Here is an 8,811-nt window from a genome sequence, read left to right on the forward strand (position 1 = left end):
GGCGTAGGATGAGCGAGCTTTAGCTCTAAGAAATCGTTTTTCATCGACAATAGAAACCCAGTGGTTCGCGAAACATTGAAGGGTATGCTTTTCAACTATAAAACGTCATGACATACGAGTTCTGGCTATTAAATAACGATACTGGTTACGAAAAAGGGTTTTATTATAAAAATTATTCTACATTCTAATGCTCTCCTTCAATATACTCCTCTTACCTCGCCACACACTTTTCCATACGTTTTTTCCATTGATCGGAGCAGTGCTGGAAGTCTTCTTCGGTGAGGGTCTTTAGGAGCTCTGCCGTTTTTTGATTTACCGCTTCCATCGACTCAAATCGGGTCTCTTTCAAAGCAAATTTTATCTTTGGAAATAAAATAAAAGTCGCCCGGTGCCAAATCTGGTGAGTACGGCGGGTATTCGAGCACTGGAGTGCGTTTACTGGCCAAATACTGCTTCACAGATAGCGCGTTATGGTCAGGTGCATTGTCCTGGTGAAAATCCACGAGTTGTTCTTTGACAATTTAGGCCGTTTTTTACGAACTAGTTCTCGTAGAGTTGTCAAAACTTAAAAATAGTTACTCTAGTTGACAATCTGACCTTCTGGAACCCATTCAGTGATCACGATAGCGTTAACATGGGCGTAGCTATGATTTATAACATGGTGGGGCCAGTCATGGTCGTTCAAAATGTAAAATTTTGGGATAAAAAGAAAAGGCAAATGGAAACAAAACTTTGAGATTTGATTTATACTTAACGTAAAGTAATAAATTTTTCTTGGGTTTAAACTAAATTTATCCAAAACTTTCTTCACTATACAGTCCTGATTTTCTTTAATAAATTTTCTTTCCACAGTAGCAGTAATGTATGGGAAAGCACTTAATATTAGCAGTGCGTGCCTTGTTGGAGGTAAAAAACCTTAGCTTCCTCCAAAAGTGCAGCCACTTCAATGTCCTCTAATTCGTCTTCTGCTGAATTCTTTTTTTTCCACATATTGTACCACAGATCTAATTCTGCGAAGACATCACCCAACTCATAAAATGCCATGAAAGATTCTGCATTAATTTTGAAATCTTTTGAAGCCATTCTGAGCATGTTTGAAGGACGAAGATAAGTTAAAACGAAAGGACACAGGACACGCGAATAATATTATTTATCAGAGCTTATTAATTGATTTTAAAATGTTCATAAAAGCAACCAAAGACCACAACAACAAACAAAATATATAAAACAGATAACAAAAGTATATGCAGAGCAGAAAAATATTTATATTTTAGATTTAATTCTTTGTCCTTCGCTGGCTACGTACATGACCGTTAATGTCGAAACAAACAATAAACATTGCCTTGAATTTTGATGGCTAGATGGTTTTCGGTACGAGAAAAAAACACGTTCGTTTCAAAACGCTACTGCACAAATACTATGATAGTGACGGAAACGTGTTCTGGGACCTGCATAGACAAGATATCTAAATACCCAACGCACTACTCGTTATTTACCCCAACCGTCTAGGGCGCCCTCTAGGCGCGCAGTCTCGTTATTTAATAGCCAGACCTCGTAGACTCCAAAAGTACCGAGTTGAGTTTAATGATTGTCCCTGAGATGGTTTAACCAGGATGGAAAAGACAACAGGGGGTTAATATTATCGTTTTAGCCGTAAGAAATCTTTTCTCATCGACAATAGAACCTCGGTGGTTTGTGGAACATTCAACGGCATTACTTTCAACTATGGAAAATCTAGAAATTGTCTTCAGAAGTACTGAGTAGAGTTTAATGAGGTTCATTACCTTTCTTATGATGTATTTCTGTCCATAATAATGGTACGTCAACACAGTGGAATCCAATAAACTAACTGGAAACCTGATTAGAGACAAGATGAAATAAAAGTTCAAACTACCGAGCTCACACCAGGTTTTAACTAGACTGTTAGATTTTTTAATTTGACTTAATCACAGGAATACCCCCTACAAGTCATACTGAACACACTACCACTACACCAAGACTTAAATTACACTGTAGGACTATAACTTTGCTATCGAAACGCGCCTCAGACAAACTTAAGGTGTTTGATTGATTGTAAAATGATTCGAGAAGTTTGAAGAAACTTTCGAAAGCATGCTGTTACTTTAAACGTGCCGAGATCATCATTATTTCGCATTTTACACAAATATATGGGGCTGTATCATTACAAAATTTGGTTGGTACCAGAATTAAAGCCTCAGAATACTGGTCCGAGGCTTGTCTTTGTAAACCAGATGATTGAGCGCTTCCCAACGTTTAACAACATCTTATTTTCGGATTAAGCTAATTTTCATCTTAATGGAAACATCATCAAGTGAATATGCTGATACTGGAGTGCTACCAATACAAAATACAAACCCATACATTCGCCTAATGTGACAGTATGGACTGCGATGTCAGCGCGAGGAATTAGAGGCAATTACGAAGATATTCCCAGAAGTACCTGGCCTGACCTAGAGATGACGGTAGTTAAAAAATACAATTGTATTGGGAAGTACACAATCAAGCATTTCTTTCAATTTTGAAGAAGCTACGTTGAACCCAGAATAAGATCTCAGCCACGAGCTGGTGACATTTTTCATGGTAAATTGATCCCCAGGAGAGGTGACATAAGTTGGACTCCATGCAGTCCTGATTTAACACCTATGGACTTTTGGCAATTTTAGTACTCGATTATATGAATGCCGTAGGCGCAATGATTTATATTTGGATGATATTGGAAGATATGAATTTCGCAACAATGTATTTTATTATGTAACAAACATTTTTTCAATAAACTCGTTACTTTTCTTAAAAAAAGTTTTTTAAATATGAACTTTCTTTTGAGATACCGTGTATAAAGCGATGTTTTAGCAGCCATAGATGGACAACAATTTGTTGTCGTAGTGAATAAATCGGGACACTAGAAAGTGTATTTAAATAAATTAGTGTTGAGTGTGCACATAAATATTAGTGAAAAGTTAACCGTGTAAGTGTAAGAAATATTGTTTAAATCAATTAAATAAGTAAGATAAACTGTGAATATTAATTAATCCCAACGTTTACATAAATCGGTAGAACATATTAATAATTTCCAAATCTGTATTTCACGATTCCGATTCCTTTCATAATCTCAAAAATAGTTAGTTCTATTGGAGTAAATTCGGGTCGGAAGCGCTAAACAAACGACGTTGAATGTCAACTAAGAAAATAGCGTCATCCTCCGGGGTGCCATCTCGATGCCGATTTGATGGTTCTCACAACAAAGCACCTAGAAGTAAGCTATAGATGCATAGTCCTCTTCATCTTATCCTTCGCTTTAGCACGAAGGACTATTACAATACAGAAAGCTGTGACCAGGAAGGACCTTTCCGCAATCATTACCGCTATTGTCGATTTTCTTATTGATGGTATAGGGGTAGACAGTGACGTAGCAAACCCGAAATTACATCAGTATTTTTTAAATTATCTATTTTCAATTTTTATTATAAAATTAACATGATAAGCATAGTATACGGGTTGGAACATCCAAACGGAATAAAATCCTTGATAAATAGATAAGGGGGTGTTTTTTTTACCAAGAAATTATACAGGGTTCGTCATGTGACAGTGTAACGTAGTCAACTTTCTTATTTTAACTGCAATCCACTGTGTATTTATTTATTTTTTAGATTCTTAAATATTAAGTGTTTTCAGTTTGATTATAAAAGTTCACATTGAAAAAAGAAAATGGCGGTGACGGTTTGGTATGTAAGATGGAGTGAGGACTCCAAATTTGGAATATAAAAGCTATCGGAGCTATGCCAAAATGATTTTTTTGGATCATTATAATGTACACTGGGTTTATCGAACACGTAAATACAATTATTTTAAAGTGTTCTGAGCACGCAGAAGTGGAAAAATGTCTAGAAATTAAAATTATGATGAGCTTTTAATCATACAATATCACTTAACACAAATTTATAAAGGTGCTTGACATTGCGTGAACTGAGATTCTGGGTTAGAATCTAAAATCTAAAAAAAAAAACAATTTTTCAGGTTAGGTTGGATTAGATTAGTTTAGGTTAGGTTCAGTTAGGTTACATTAAGTTAGGTTAGCTTCAGTGAGGTTAAGTTAGGTTAGGTTCGTTCTAGGTGCCGTTTCAAACTCCCTGAGTTATTTCAAGTAATTTATTTTCATTTTATATGCCATAACTCCGCCTTTTTTTATTTCCGTTATGAATGGTTGCATATTTTGAGTCCTCACCCCCAGCCCAACCTATATACCAACTTCCGTCACTGGCATGATACGGAATTCTTATCAAGATAATTTTATTTCACATATTCTCTACTCAATACTCATTTAGCTCTTGATATTGAGCTATTCCAGCGTTCCCTTTTATTGGTATTAACGAAAAAACAAATTGAAAAAAAGTTTCGTTTTTATTAGTTTGAAACTGATAGCATTAGCAACTTGTTTTCTGCTTTGGCACCAACAGTGCCCTGAGCTAAATTTTACGGGGGCTTTTAACTGCTATTCAAACCTATACAAAACAAGGCGAAGGATTTTCAAATAACCAGTTATTCAAAAAAACTAATATAATTTTGACCTTCCATGGGCGAAATCTTTTATTAACTTTTCAAAGTCGATGGTTTTAACAATATCGTTTTCGATTAACAAAGCTGCTAAGTTTTTCAAACTAAATTGCGATCATAGATAAATTTTTATCAACTCAAGCTTAGAAAAACTCTTCTCTTTGGGTAACAGTAACAGAGATAAGCGTAAACTTGTTCAACACATAGCATACAACCATCTATATCTGGGTTAGTATCTGCAGTTACTTTCGATTGGAGATTACCACTGAGTTTGACAGTTAGGTTTTTCCAGAATCTGTTTTTATACTAAACTACTCCCCAATTATTTGATTTTTTTTACTGAAATTGTAGTGTCTGAAAGACTGTTGGTAAATTCAAACTCGAATGTTTTTCCCGAACAAGTTTTAGGCTCATTACGGGTATTTCTATCAGCCTGACGCTTGACACGATAAATTTTGAAAACAAATTCAATTTCGAACTTTTCAGTTAAAATCGCGCTTTGGAAGCCTGTTTTCTATCCTTTCTGTACAATTACACATATTTGTTGGTTTTAGAAATTTAATAACTATATTTATTTGAAAAGTATGTCGTACCAAGCAACCAATGAAACTAAAAAGCTGAAACTGTTCGGCTGAAGTAGTCGCCTCATGAAAGGTCTGTGCTTCAATGGCCAAAGTAATTAAATTGATAATTGATAATTATTTCAAGAGCTCTATTTTGCACAGTAGTTTTCCGTCATTTCAAATAAAATTTTCGGTATAATAAATAATAAAATTTTTTTTGAATCAGAGTTTATCTGTAGTCGCCGATTTCCATTGTTCTTGAGCAGCTCTCTTTCCCTGCTGAAAGGAAATAGATAAAATGCTCTATAGTAGGAAATGCTTGTTAAAATGAAACGCTTGCAGTGCAGTATTGCCAATATAACGAATTTTCAGGCAAGTAACTCTTGCTCAAATATTTTGCCAGCAGCACCGCTACTGTACATGTCAGTATGTATGTATTTGCGGTCTCATACACACTGCGACCTAAAGGATCTTGAGTGTCCCTCTTTCTTACTGCAATACTGGAGAAACCAGTGTTCACAGCTGATCCATCAACCCCACTCCTTTTAAAAAGTCTTGATTGTGGGATGGCACACATTGCTAGAGATCTTCGTTTTTTACTTCACACGCAAGCAGATGTAATGCTCTGCAGTTCTTTAGTTTTTCACACTTCTAGAGAATGTGGATAGAGGTTTCGTCCTCTATGTAACAAAATTTGCATGCGCGTTATCTGCTAGTTCATCTTCAGGTGTTTGTTGAGGTAGAGCTTTCCCAGAAGAGCCTTTCCCTGTCTCAGCTCCCTACCTTCTTTTCCAATGCTTTTTCCATTGTTCTGTAGCTGATACCACAGAAGGGTACCAGTCCCATGTGAACCGGAATCCATTGTAGGATAATTTTATTATACTTGACTAGCTTGTTTAATGTTTATAAGCAATCCCAAACGTATTTGGATTTCATGATAATGGAGCTAAGTACACTAATGGCTAATTGATTATCTAACAGGATGATTATTTCCTGTTTGGGATAGTTCCTTTCTAGATTGAACTAAACACAATTTTCAATTGCATGTATTTCTGCTTGAAAAATGCTTGGTGCGCTGCCCAGGCTTTCAGAGTGTTTGGTTCTGGACCCGGACACCTCTATTTCATATGCAACCAGATGTAGTGCTCTGCAGTTCCTTAGTTTTTCACACTTCTAGAGAATGTGGATAGAGGTTTCATCCTCTATGTAACAAAATTCGCGTTCCGCATTATATGCTTGGTCTAGCGTCTTCAGGTGTTTGTTGAGGCGACTATGGCCCCGATAGGGCTTTCCTAAAAGAGTCTTTGCCTATCTCAGCTCCCTGTAGGTTGTCCCAAGAATTGGTTTTGATTATATCTACCTTCTTTTCCAATGCTTTTTCCATTGTTCTGTAGCTGATACCACAGAAGGGTACCAGTCCCATGTGAACCGGAATCCATTGTAGGATAATTTTATTATACTTGACTAGCTTGTTTAATGTTTATAAGCAATCCCAAACGTATTTGGATTTCATGATAATGGAGCTTAGAAATCTGATGGATAATTGAATATCTAACAGGATGATTATCTCCTGTTTGGGATAGTTTCTTTCTAGATTGAGCTAAAGACATTTTTCAATTACATGTATTTCTGCTTGAAAAATGCTTGGTGCGCTGCCCAGGCTATCAGAGTGTTTGGTTCTGGACTCGGACACTCCTATTCCAGTTCCGACTGATGTTTTTGTGCATGGCAGTAGTGATCAGTGCTACTGTCGTTTGAATTTCGTTAACTTTAAGTAAAAAAATGTTTCATTAAACAGAAATGCAAAAAAACCATTTTTGAAATTGATTGATTATGAAGATCACACACAGAAACAACTGGAATTTGCTTGCTTATTTCACAAAAAATAGAAAATTAAACTTGGTTATATAAGACAGTCAACGTGTTGAGTATTTTGAATAACTTGAGATCAAAGGCTCTATTACATCATTTAGGTTTATTTGTTCGATTCAAAACACATTCTAGAAAATTGTTTTAAAATATAACCAGCTTTTACCCGCGGCTTTGCTCGCATCGAATCCATTAAATAAGTATCAGAAATCATTATAATAGAAAAGAGCGAACTCTGTAGCTATATTAGAACCTGAGATATAGATCTTTGAATGTAGAAAAATTGTCAAAAACCTACAAAAATCCATAACTCCATATTGTATGTCCGCACCTAGCTGCTCTCCAACTCAACCGATTTAAGTGTCAAAAAACTCAAAAGAAAGAAGGTGTTTCAGCGAGTGTTCTGAAACCAAAACGAACTCTGTAGCTATATTAGAACATGAGAACCTGAGATATAGATCCTTGAATGTAGAAAAATTGCCAAAAACCTACAAAAATCCATAACTCCACATTGAATGTCCGCGCCTAGCTCCTCACCAACTCAATCGATTTGAGTGTTCAAAAACTCAAAAAAAAGAAGGTGTTTCAGCGAGTGTTCTGAAACCAAAACGAACTCTGTAGCTATATTAGAACCTGAGAACCTGAGATATAGATCCTTGAATGTAGAAAAATTGCCAAAAACCTACAAAAATCCATAACTCCACATTGAATGTCCACACCTAGCTGCTCTCCAACTCAACCGATTTAAGTGTTAAAAAACTCAAAAGAAAGAAGGTGTTTCAGCGAGTGTTCTGAAACCAAAACGAACTCTGTAGCTATATTAGAACCTGAGATATAGATCTTTGAATGTAGAAAAATTGCCAAAAACCTACAAAAATCCATAACTCCACATTGAATGTCCGCGTCTAGCTGCTCTCCAACTCAACCGATTTATGTGTTCAAAAACTCAAAAAAAAGAAGGTGTTTTAGCGAGTGTTCTGAAACCAAAACGAACTCTGTAGCTATATTAGAACCTGAGATATAGATCTTTGAATGTAGAAAAATTGCCAAAAACCTACAAAAATCCATAACTCCACATTGAATGTCCGCGCCTAGCTCCTCTCCAACTCAACCGATTCAAGTGTTCAAAAACTCAAAAGAAAGAAGGTGTTTCAGCGAGTGTTCTGAAACCAAAACGAACTCTGTAGCTATATTAGAACCTGAGATATAGATCTTTGAATGTAGAAAAATTGCCAAAAACCTACAAAAATCCATAACTCCACATTGAATGTCCGCGTCTAGCTGCTCTCCAACTCAACCGATTTATGTGTTCAAAAACTCAAAAAAAAGAAGGTGTTTTAGCGAGTGTTCTGAAACCAAAACGAACTCTGTAGCTATATTAGAACCTGAGATATAGATCTTTGAATGTAGAAAAATTGCCAAAAACCTACAAAAATCCATAACTCCACATTGAATGTCCGCGCCTAGCTCCTCTCCAACTCAACCGATTCAAGTGTTCAAAAACTCAAAAGAAAGAAGGTGTTTCAGCGAGTGTTCTGAAACCGAAACGAACTCTGTAGCTATATTAGAACATGAGAACCTGAGATATAGATCCTTGAATGTAGAAAAATTGCCAAAAACCTACAAAAATCCATAACTCCACATTGAATGTCCGCGCCTAGCTCCTCTCCAACTCAACCGATTCAAGTGTTCAAAAACTCAAAAGAAAGAAGGTGTTTCAGCGAGTGTTCTGAAACTAAAAAGAACTCTGTAGCTATATTAGAATTTGAGATATAGATCTTTGAATGTAGAAAAATTGCCAAAAACC

Source organism: Diorhabda sublineata, chromosome 9, assembly GCF_026230105.1.
Source record: "Diorhabda sublineata isolate icDioSubl1.1 chromosome 9, icDioSubl1.1, whole genome shotgun sequence".
NCBI classification, from domain to species: domain Eukaryota; kingdom Metazoa; phylum Arthropoda; class Insecta; order Coleoptera; family Chrysomelidae; genus Diorhabda; species Diorhabda sublineata.